General features: G+C 39.5%; 1 protein-coding gene across 3 annotated transcripts in view; it reads right to left on the bottom strand.

Moving 5' to 3' along the window:
* The window catches only part of LOC127440942 (actin-binding protein IPP-like), a 28,467-nt gene extending 21,870 nt beyond the window's left edge, over positions 1-6,597 (bottom strand). For all 3 annotated transcript variants that reach the window (XM_051698028.1, XM_051698027.1, XM_051698026.1), the window contains exon 1: positions 6,502-6,597. The gene's annotated coding sequence lies outside the window, so the exon portion shown is untranslated. The remainder of the gene's footprint in view (positions 1-6,501) is intronic.
* Between the last annotated feature and the right edge of the window lie 5,765 nt (positions 6,598-12,362).

The raw sequence follows: 12,362 nt of genomic DNA, 5'->3' as shown, positions 1-12,362 counted from the left end.
TTTGTTAGTTGATTCCCTTGAAGTTGTAAACAATGTGGCTCAGAGGCTCTATCAAAACATTGCTGTATGTTTCACGATCGGCCCGACACAGCAACGTTGTCAAATCAGCAGTCAAATCTGACAACAATAATGTCATAAATTGTGCTTTATTAGCTCAAATCACACACAAAAAGCATTTTTCAGGCTTGTCCAGCTAATGTGAATGTGTGTTCTCAAGTAAATTGAAAGGCGACGTTTCTATCAAAAAGGTGATTGGCTCTTTTACCTGCAAGTCTGGTCCATCTTTAGCATTAAAATTTCTCCCATTCATAAGCATACCAGTGACCCGTCTCATCCTATACAGTCTTTGATTAGAATTAAAATAATACTATAAGATAATTTAAAAAATATAATCAATATACCTTGTGCAAGGGAAGTTTGTTATAATACATTTAATTTTTCAACATAAACCAAAATTACCCATGCATACAAGTTACAACATATGGGGTATTTCCAGAAACATCAGACAATATTAATAATCAAGGTTTGAAATGCCACCTATAGAAATGTATGGGGATTTCAAAAGTACCGGTACTTCGGTACCAGGTCATTAACAGAATTTAAAAGATGTACCGATGCTAGACTTTCTGCATTACTGACTCATTTCAATACCTGCATGCTGTCTATGTGTGTGGTTTTTTGAGCACGTGTTGGCTTCAAAAGGGAGAGAGGTCAGTGAACAACAAATATAAGTCAGTAGCCCCTTTTCCACATACAGTACCGGTACTGTTCCCTCAGTAACTTGGATGAGAACTCTTAAGAGCAACAGCACCCCTGTTGAGACTTTCCCTCTTGCATTCGCTCACACAAAAAGAACCCTCGAATGATGTCATCTAGTGTCAACCATGAACGACTCAACAGCAACAACAACAAAATCAACCGCTGCATCCGAAAACTTGAGCAGCTGAATGAATGGAACTCAACTGGTCTCAGAACAGTTTGAAAAGCACCTTATTTTTATCCTACCTCCGTTTACAGCCTCTGCAGACAGAATTTTCCAGTTTTCGGATGCAGCCAACAACAGCAACAGAGGAAACCAGGACCAGAGCTTCACTTTTGATAGAGCTGTTTTACACATCTGTGTCTTCATGTTACGGTCTTTACACTGAGCGCATGAGCCGTGCATGTGATGCCGCGTCCCTGAAGCCGCAGTGAGAGGAGATATGAGGTGCTCAGCCTATTTTAACCACGCAGCACACGCTGAACGCAGCAGACAACATGTTGAAAATGCACTATAAATCTATTTATCAACACAATCTATTACAATAAAGGCTTTAATGACTCAACATAAAACACTATACTGAATTATTCACCCACTGACTGAAAAAAAACACCTTGATGCAAGTTAACCACGCAGTAACAGACACAACACTTTCCTCATGTAAACAAGATTTCATGACAGTTTAGTTAGAAAATTCTGAAGAAATGGTGTTCGTGCACCAGCTTATATAGGCCACCTGCCACCTAATGGGGCAGGGCTCAAACACCATTGCCAATCTCAGGATTGGCGTTATTGTACAAGGGCTTCAACTAAGTCGTCGGGAAGGAATCCCCCATAAGCAATGTCAAGTGAACTGAATCGAAAGGGAACTCAAAGCGTGTCTCGCAGCAGCTCTGCTTACCCCTCACACACACAAATTTGAAACAGGCGATACTCTTTGGATACCTTGTTACTTTTCATGTTATTTCTGTTAAGGGAAATAGCAAGCTAGCAGCTACAAGTTTGTTTACTCATAGCGGCTGCAGACTCCTCACATTTCTCATTGCTTTGTGCATCATGCATGTTTGACCAATCACAGGTTGCAGCACCTCCCACAGTCCCTTTTCTGGAGTAGAAATACCTACACAAGAGTAGGAGCTAAAAGGTCCATCTAAAGTCCCTCTACACGGATAAGTAGGGATGCACGGATATGGAAATTCTGGCCGATACCGATAAGCCGATAATTAATTTCATGTAGAGGCCAATAACCGATAAATGGCTGTAAGGCAGTTCTTGGAAAAGAAGGATGCTGGAGCCCGCTTGACAAACACCGCCCCGCTCTCCACATACCCCCATCACCCAACTCAGGTCGGGGACCTCTCTTGCCTGAGCCTTACTCCCCCCCATTTCTGGAGAGGAGCCGCTGCCCTTTCGGCCAACCCAGCACCGGATGGTTTTCCCCGCCTCCGTGAATCTGGAACAGCTCTTGGGAAAGGAGAGGGGGAGGGAGGAGAGAGAGAGAAAGAGAGCGAGAAAGAGTGAGAGAGAGGGGGAGGGAGAGAGAGAGGGGAGAAAAAAAAAAAAGTTGTCGGCTCCCGGACACGCCACCCACTCGGTCCTCAGCCAGCTGGTCCACCTCTGTCCGCGATGCCAGGCGATGGCACTGGTCTCGCTCAGCCGTCCCTTTCGGTAGCCTGCTGATGAACCTGTTGCGTCTCACCAGATCGTGTATCCTTGGCACCACGTTCTTGAGCCAGCAGCAAGGACTCCAGGACAGCGTGATCTTCCTCCGATTTACCCGGGTTTCGGCACCAGTGTAAGGCAGTTCTTGGAAATGGAGGATGCTGGAGCCCGCTTGACAAACACGTAGACATTTATTGTTGCACTTTTCAGTCGCACATAATAAGGCCACTTTTCAGCAGTACACAAAATGTTTGCTTTTCAGCTTCACTACACATAAACTCTGTTGGCTTTTCAGCTCAACACTACACAGCTTCGTTGAGTCTCTCTCTCTCCCTGTGTCTCTCCCCGACTGCAGCTCCTGTGGTAGCTTTATCTCTCGCCCGTTAACGCTGTAATCAGCCACAGCTGGGCGAGATAATCCACTGCAGGTGTCCAACGCGGCCTCGCTCCACACAGTCGCCGCTCGGCCTGCCCCGCTCTCCACAATGAATATACAATAAATCCATAGCTCTAAATATTTTAAATAAAATCAAACATCACATACAGTGCAAAACTGCTTTCATTTTAAAGCAAATGCAGAAAACTTTTATCAACATTTCTTTCCAAATGCAGGCCTACCGTGAACGCTTGCAATAAAAAAATATACTTTCAATGCTTATGGCAACTTTATTTTATAAAAACTTAACATAACTTTCAAAAATGTAACAAAGAATAAAGAAACAAAATGAGTGTGTGCCATAAAAATAATAATAATGTTGAATGTTTACTGAAGGTTTGCACAATACTCAATGTTTACTCAACATAATATTTTGTGCTTGATTAACAATTGGTAGGCCCATAAATAGTGAGGTCCCATTTGGCTACTTTGCATGTAAGAGTGGTATGTTTTTCTAACAAAAAGCAGCATTTTTACTTTCTCACACAAAAGTCTGTTCTCTTTTCATCAATCTCATGCAATGCCGCCGAGAAGAAACGTTCACTGTCAGTGCTTGTACAGGGATCTGACAGGTACTTGCGTGCAGCTTGGGCCAGAGCTGGAAATCGGGACATGCTGCTTTTCCAGAACTGCAGTGGGCTCTCATTCCTGGCAATAGGGGGCTCACTAAGATATGCATTCACCTTCAGAGAATAATAAAAGTATATTACACTCTACCCTTTTATATCTTTACATAAGCCACTAATTGAGTATAGTATATAATTAAGCAAATGTACTCCTTAACGTGTCAAACTAAATGTGTTATTTGGTTTTTCTCTTCAATGCCAATAAACTTTTTGGGGAAATTTTGTAACTTTTTAATATGAAAGTAATCATAATTTACCTGCAATCCCATTGAGAGAGAGAGAGAGAGAGAAGAGAGTGAGAAAAACGTTCTTGCCGGTCCCAGGACACGCCGTCGCCTGGTCCTCAGCCACTCTCCGCCCTCTGGCAGACGACAGCTCGCTCCTCCCCTGGCAGACAGCAGCGAGTTCTCTGACCCCTGGAGGACGGAACAGCTCCTCCCTATCTCGGCGGATGGCAGTGGTTCCTCTGACTCTCTGCGGCCGGCAGTGACCCCTCCGTCCCCAGGCAGATGGCCGCGGCTGCTCCTCTGGCAGACAGCACCGGTGAGGACTTCTCGACAACCCTCCTTCCCGGGTTTTGGCACCAATGTAACGGGTTCACAGGACGGACAAGGAGGAGGCAGGAACCGGCAGAACAGTCAACATAACTTTAATGATGGAACTGAACTTAAAACAACATAAAACAAACATAAACACACAGACACAGCATGGCCGCGTGTGTCTCTCTCTCTCTTGAACTGGCGTCTCTGGCTCCCCTTTATCTCCCTCTCCCGCTGATTAGTTGACTCAGCACCGGCCATGCACCCTCACGTCTTGGCCATGCCCTTCTTTTCGTCACAGTGTTGTTAAAGCGCCGGTTCACAGCCTCCAGCAGTGTGGCTTTTGCCGTCACCTGGAGTCGAAAGTTCAAATCCAGGGAATGCTGAGTGACTCCAGTCAGGCTTCCTAAGCAACCAATTGGCCCAGTTGCTAGGGTGGGTAGAGTCAGGTTGGGTTAACCTCCTCATAATGTGGTTCTCGCTCTCAGTGGGGCACGTGGTGATTTGTGCGTGGATGCCGCGGAGAATAGCGTGAGCCTCCACACGCGCTAGGTCTCTGCAGTAACGTGCTCAACAAGCCATGTGATAAAATGCACTGATTGACTGTCTCAGACGCGGAGGCATCTGAGATTCATCCTCCGCCACCCAGATTGAGGCGAGTCACTACAAGGACCTAGAGTGCACTGGGAATTGGGCATACCAAATTGGGGAGAAAATCAGAGTATAGATATGTGTTGCTACTTCATTATATAAAGCAGGTAGGGAAACTTCAGCAAAGAACAGTCTGCTGGGGAGAGTGTAGCGGGGTTCAATAAATTCAATCAGATGCCGAAAACCTTGGTCCTCGACAAAAGCGAATGGTTGGTCATCGAGTGCGATCATTTCCATAACTTGTCAAGTGATTGTTGTACTGCTTTTACGCTGGTGCTGGGCACTGCTGCTGTTGGTTTTGTGGTGCTCCTTGCCTGATATTCCTTATAAATGATGGGATGGTGAAACTTCAAATTTTTTGTCTTATTGCCTCCTCGCGTTACCTCACCTTGGCTTGGCATGTGTTACAGATTGCAACTCTGTTGTTTTCATTTTTCACCATGAAAAAAGCCCACAAAGCCGACATCACGTCTACTCTCGTCCGTACACTCATCTAAAATACACATTGCCGCATGGGTCCTGCTGTTGCATGTTCACGTGTTCACAGTAAGTTCCGTGCGCCTCACGTGATCCAAAGAGGAAATGCCCTAATATATCGTCTTTAATATATCGACCTATTTTACTTACCGAATCGATAACTCCAAAAAAATCACATTCGATAGTCCAATAACAATAAGTCATTGATATATTGTGCATCCCTGCGGATAAGAGTACCTCATGAGCGAAAATTACGAGAAGTATTAGTTCCTGGTAAAAGTTCTTAAAACAGGCTTTAGTTCCTGCACTGGGAAAGGGCCCAGTGTATGGAGCTGAACGAGAATGATTCATTTACTAAACAGATTTGCTCAAAAAGACAGATTCATTCACAAACAAAACATCACTAGCATGTGTGCTCTGAAAACACTCTGGGTAATGCGGTTAAATGCCTACATGGTCAAATACAGTTCAAAATTAATTCAAAATACCTGTCTTGGCAAGTTATTAAGGTAAACAGTCAATTATGTCTAAAGTGAATGTAAGGAGTGGGACAATAATGTGGATTTGTATCAAAATATTAGATCTGTGCATTAGGACTAATCTGAAAACTTGTATTGCTTGTATCTGTTTCTTTGTTTTTATTATCACCGACTATTTACTTGTCTTTATAATTACTTGGAAATGTGAAACAATGTTCATGACGCATTAGTTATTATTCTTAGTTTTAAATTTGCTTTTGGTATTATTTTGGTTTTGGTACGGATTACTGAAATATTGGTATTGTGACAACACTAGAAATTTATATTTAGTTTTTATCAGTTAAGGAAAATAAAATTCTGCATATCAGGGGATGGAATGCATAATAACTCTAAATTAATTATGTAATTGTCACAAAACTTGTGTTGGACTAATACAATTCCTCTGTTGTGTGACTGTCTTGTATTTCTTTGAATTATTATTCAGTAAATTCCTTGTCCTGTCTTTCCAATTCAAGAATTCAGTTCGGATTTAAAGAAAATAATTGAATGGGAGCCGATTCTTAAATTGTGAATTTAGCTCCTGTCAAAGATTACAAGGTGATCAACCATCTGGTCTTTTACTAGCCTATTAGACTACACCGTCCACATGAAAATAAAAATGACTAGCATTATCTTGAAAAGCCCTACACCAACAGAAAGATTACTTTATACTGTATCAACATGTTAAATTGCTGTTTCAGGTGACTTTTAAAAATAGATAAGGGATATTTGAATATATTTGTGCTCAAACTGAAAAACGTGTGAAAGTGTATCAAAAAAAATAGTGAAGGGTGCAGGACAATTTTTCTGTGCTCAACAGAAATACACTTACATTTCTATGTGATTATTTTTCTCTTCTTCATTTATCCATTTGATCAGAAACAGGGAACACTTCCGCATTGGCATCGAGTTTTCCTCCATCGTCATTTCCGCCTGTCTGACCAAACTAATCGATACCCAATCATGACCTATAATGTGCCATTCTTTCAAATACTAACGTTAACTGTGTTTAATGGTTATTTGTAAAACTAAATATTCAGTAAATATTCAAAATGTCACAGTTTCACGCAATTGATGATTAATTTAATTATAAATCAATCAAAATAAATAAAATATAATAAATAAAATATATATGATCATATTAAATAATCATTTTAATGATAAAAATAATTACATTTTAATACATTAATAAAATATTAAGTACATTAATACATAATAAATAATAAAAAATGATTATTTAAAAATGTAATAAAATAGTTTTATAGGTCTTATAGGTCTTCCTATATTTCTTTTCAGTATGTTTGAATAACCAGTCACATGTGAGACGGCCCTCAATGAAGCCACATGCACTGATATAAGGTGAATCAATCAGCTAATTTTCAGTCTTTAAAAGAGATTTTGTTTATAATAATCTTTTATCCTTAATGTTAATGAAAGGGCAACAAATCTTACAAACTTTAAAATTTAATGTTACTAGAAGAAGATAAAAAAAATTTTTCCATTACATTTCACTTTCAAATAAAATGTATTGAAAAGATAAATTAAAATTAATACTTTCAGTTTGTTAAAACAAGCAGAAATCACATGTCCAATAACACACCTGCAATACTGTACTTACAAGATTTCGTTTAAAATCCTGATGCGTGGATGAAATGGTGCACACACCTTTCAATGCCCAATTATCCCTTAAACATGCACTGGCTTCATAAGTTCAATTGTATACAGAAAAGGATTTACAACAATAAATAACTGAGAAATGGGGGAATTGTGGAAAATACACAAAACACTCAATTACATTTGACTATCCCACCCGAGCTAGTTTACTAGACTTGAACTTGCGCAACTCTGCAGCTGCATTCATACAGAGAAGTAAAAAATTATACAAATGGATAAATTAATCTTGATTCAAACACTCAATGGAGAAAAGAAAAAGTCTGCTAGAGCAGGTCATCCTCCCTCCTCATAAATTCCTCAGCTGTAGATGGTATAAATGTATTATTAATAAGATGTGTTTGTGTGAGTGTCATTGTATGGCGCCTTGGGCGAAACCGCTTCAATACGCCCTCAAAGTTGTGTGTGTGTGGGGGCGTATTGAAGCGTGTTTCGCCCAAGGCCCCCTCGCAATATGCCGCCCTGGGCAACTGCCCATGTCGCCCAAGCCTAAATCCGCCACTGAGCTCCACTAACATAATATGAATGTCTGAGTAAAAGACAGCACAAACTCATACCATTCAACTCTATTTCACTTTTCTGCTTCTTCATCAATGCACATGTTAATACACATGTTTGTGTATTTATAACTCTAACAGACCTCCCTCATGTTGAGCTCTGCTGGGTCAGTGCTGCAGTTTGTCCAGTAGGGGGCAGTAATCAGCTCTTTAGTTTATGAATGAAGGCAGTTGTTTGGTTTATCATTTGTAGCTTCTGCAGGTGTTAGTCAAGATCAGAAACTGTAAAACATTGGAGAGAAAGATCAGATGTTAATATACAATCATCACAGTCATTATCAACAGACATCACGTCAGAATTATTTTTATATGATTCATCTTCCTGTGTCATTTTAGATAACTTTCACAACTATACACGACAGTCACTTTAATTAATGATGTGAATTTTAAAATTATAAATCAATAACTCACATTAGTTTCTCCAGTTTACAGTGTGGATCCTCCAGTATATTTGAGAGCAGCTTCACTCCTGAATCTCCTGGTTTATTATCATTCAGTTGAGTTCTTTCAGGTGTGAAGGGTTTGATCTCAGAGCTGAAGACAGAGCAGCACAACCTTCCTCTCCAATATTGAAGTTATACAGACTGCAGAGAGAATTAATTATATCCATTCATTTCAATTCTAAAATAATATCTAAATAAACTGATGACTAGATCTTGACTGCTGGAGTCTAGAGTAGACAGTCACTGCTAAGTCTGTTACAATATGATGGATAGGACTATATATAAGATAATTCTCCTGACTTTGTAAGAAGCTACAACGAATGTACATATATGCATGTGCGCACGTACACACACACACACACACACACACACACACAGGTTTAAGGATTTTTCACCGTAATGTCTCCAGTTTACAGTTTGTATTCTTCAGTCCAGCAGAGAGTAGCTTCACTCCTGAATCCTGCAGTTTATTGTCACTCAGGTTCAGCTCTGTTTGAGCTAAGAGCTTAGGCCAGTGATGAACAACTTTTCTTTGTCACATTACAGTGACACAGACTGAGAAAGAACAAGATAACAGTGTTAATACGTTTTAGTGAAGGAATTTCAGAACAGCTGTCAGCATCACTCTAAAACTCAGCGATGTCAGTCAACCAAGATTTTTTGGGGGTTTCTTTTCTTATGGAGCTTGACAGCCCAGGGACACTATTCACATTCATTATACTGTATGGTGAAAAGATGTGTTCTTGATTGTTTATTGCACTACAGAATTGTCAAACATCAGTATCAGACTTTTGGGCATGTCTGAGATAGAAATTAAGGTTAGTGGGATCTTTTTAGTTTTAGCTCAAGTAATATTGAAAGATTAATCAAAATGACTCTGAACAGATGCAACATTTCAACATATTTTTCCAAGTGTATTATATTTTAATATCACATGACAGGACTCCATACATATTCATATGCTATTTAATTTCTCCAATTCACATATCATCTTAGGTGGAGATTTTAACACAGTACTGGTCCCAAAGTTAGACCGTACAACAACTGTTGCTGGCTAAATAAACCACTCTTCATCCCATATTAAGAATTATATATCAGATTAAGGACTGACAGAAATTTGGAGACTTAAGAACAGTAAGGACTATTCATACTACTCCACGTCACAAATCCTACCCTAAGTTTAGATTACTTTTTGACAAACAATTCTATCACACATAAAATCATTGACTGAATTATTCATTCTATCACTATTTCTGCTTTCATCAGCATCACTTTTCTTGCAGAGCACCAACTACACCAGGCCCCTAGATGGTGATTTAATACTTCATTGCTTAAGGACAAAGATTTTCTCCACTTTTTTAAATAGGAATGGGCATCCTTTGTCAAGACTAGTGCACTCTATAGGGCAGAGGTAGCGATTTTGGGCACAGCACAAGATTAAAAAACACGACAGCAGCTCAGTGAGGTGAGTAGAAGTTGACTTTTGCACTCATACAGTCAGTTCTCTGGTGTAATTGTGCAAACAGTGAACAAGAGCTCAGACTCTGCTACCATGTGCTTTATGACTGTCTCTGATCCTCTGGATCACACACACCACCTGTCGATCTAAACCTGCAAACAGATGTCAGAGCATCTTCTCACCTATCAACAGCCCCACTGCATTGAGCTCACAGCGATATACATGATTCTGTCACACACAAACATTGTGAACAATCACCTCAATCACAACACTGATGAGGCAGTTCACTACAGAGTTGTGCCACTTTAGGGTTCATCTTATTCACCCGCAATCCAGTTTAACCAGGTACTATCTATATACAGCTCTGGAAAAAATTAAGAGACCACTGCAAAATTATCAGTTTCTCTGGATTTAGCACCCCCAGATCATCACTGATCCTCCACCTGGTCATCTAATGGTTAGACGGAGACCTGGAGAGGCCTTCAAGCCACAGGGTCTCGTATCCACTGTGAAATTTGTTGGAGGATCGGTGATGGTCCAATGATAATAAAGCAGGCTGGGATGAGTGTACCTGTTTTCTGTTTCACAACTTCAAAAATTGGAAAGAAGCACAGTCGCAAACCTTACGCAACATTACTTTTCTCCTGCAAAACAGGTTAAGTGGGGTAGACACTTGGAATGCGTTTCATAAACAGGCATTTTGCTCCTTTAGGCTAACCCTCGGATCTTGTGCTTTTGAGCACTTTTGCAAAACGCATGATCCTAACAGTAAATATGAGCAATTACAGAAGTGATGCTTGCCTTATCAAGCACCACTTAAATCAATAATCTAACCATGCATATTTGCATGCACTGCCAAGCTCATTAAGTTGTGTCAGCAATATTTAAGTAAAATAACAGCAGGATCCACGTTTCTAAAAACAGAATTTAGATTAGATAAATTATATTTAAGCTGTTTCAGATCTAAATTAATTTACATGTTTGCCCTTTTAAAGGTCACTGATGTACAGTAATGATTCATCTATGTTTTTTTTTTTTTTTTACCATAAAGGTTTAAAAAAGATATATTTTGTCTTAAGTGGGACTCAAATGTCATGGCTGAATTAGATATAGATTTTTTTTTTTTTTTTTTTTAAGACAGCATTTAGACAATACATAGAGTTAATCAGGGTTTTACTCATACAAGCTGCCCTTGCATGATGTAATCTGTAACCTGTTCTTCACACACTGACACACACACACTCACAAATCTTTTAAACCCATCCGCACTGCTGACACAGAGAGTGAGGACCAATCCTTAACACGGTTCTCACATCCCCAACCTGTTACAAGAACATCCTTGTTCTCATATCCCCACCTAATACCACATTGTAACAAATTAGCTGTAATATGATAGGCCATCTGTTGGCACAGGACTAGCTTATAACCTGAGCATACATGATAACTGCTAATAGATAACTGAGGAAATGCAGGTAGTATCAGTGTGTGTCTTTATAAATCACACATTATAATTGAAAAATGAAATAAATAACCCATGAAATGCATCATGATCACACGGGAAGTTGGCATGTTTTTTCCGAGAGTCCCAGTACCCTAGGATCGGCCACATTATGCTGACTCACTGACAAGTGCCATCTCCTTTTAGAAATATTTGCATTGGCTCCAGTGTGTTTACCTGGCCTTGTGGCATGACAGGAAGCGCGGTGCGACAGCAGCGTGGGAGACCAGGCTTCGGAACCTGTGTTGAAACCAGGAAGTAATCACATTTGCATAATCAATGACAAGTGTGATTTGATGGTTGCATTTTCCCCTCTAACATAACATTTTACTCCACTGATGGTTAGGTTTAGGATTGGGGTTTGGTTATAAAATATGCATTCCTTTCACTGTACAGCTGAAAACAACTCGCCTCACAACTCGCTTTTGGTGCCCCTCTGTGGACATACACCCAACAACACTTAGCACTTTGGCCACTGGGGGCAGTGTTTCGAATTTCGGTAAGCACAGAACGATGTTAGCTATAGAAAAGTCAACCGACTGTTTCCGATTTCGCTGTGAGATCAGACTGTGAAATGTTTCTTTCAAAACATGTTTTTATGACAAATCTTTTACATTACAAATGTTTTGGTCAGCGCAAAATCAACTGACCAGAAATGGTCAGAAAAAAAAAAAAAAAGTTGGGAAATGCACAACAGAGCTAAATACAAACTGAGCAACAAAGACACACTTTGTGTTTTAGCATATAAAGCATCTTGGAAAAAATTACATACACAGTGAATTATATTTATATATTAATTGTGATCATATTTAACCCATTTAAATGATGGGGACACGGAAATTGGTTGATATTCTGATGGAAACTTTTTTATAATAATATATATATATATATATATATATATATATATATATATATATATAAACTTATTTGGTATTTTAAAATTTCAAGAAATTTTGCTTCAACAAATCATATGTAAAAACTGAACACCACAAAGTGATGGAGTGTTTGTGATATACTTTTAAAATATTTTATGTGCTCAATTAAAAAAAAAAAGCAGGTACAAGC

This window comes from Myxocyprinus asiaticus, chromosome 5 (assembly GCF_019703515.2).
Source record: "Myxocyprinus asiaticus isolate MX2 ecotype Aquarium Trade chromosome 5, UBuf_Myxa_2, whole genome shotgun sequence".
Taxonomy (NCBI): Eukaryota; Metazoa; Chordata; class Actinopteri; order Cypriniformes; family Catostomidae; genus Myxocyprinus; species Myxocyprinus asiaticus.
Note: the sequence above shows the minus strand (reverse complement) of the source record. Positions and strands in the feature narration are given on the sequence as shown.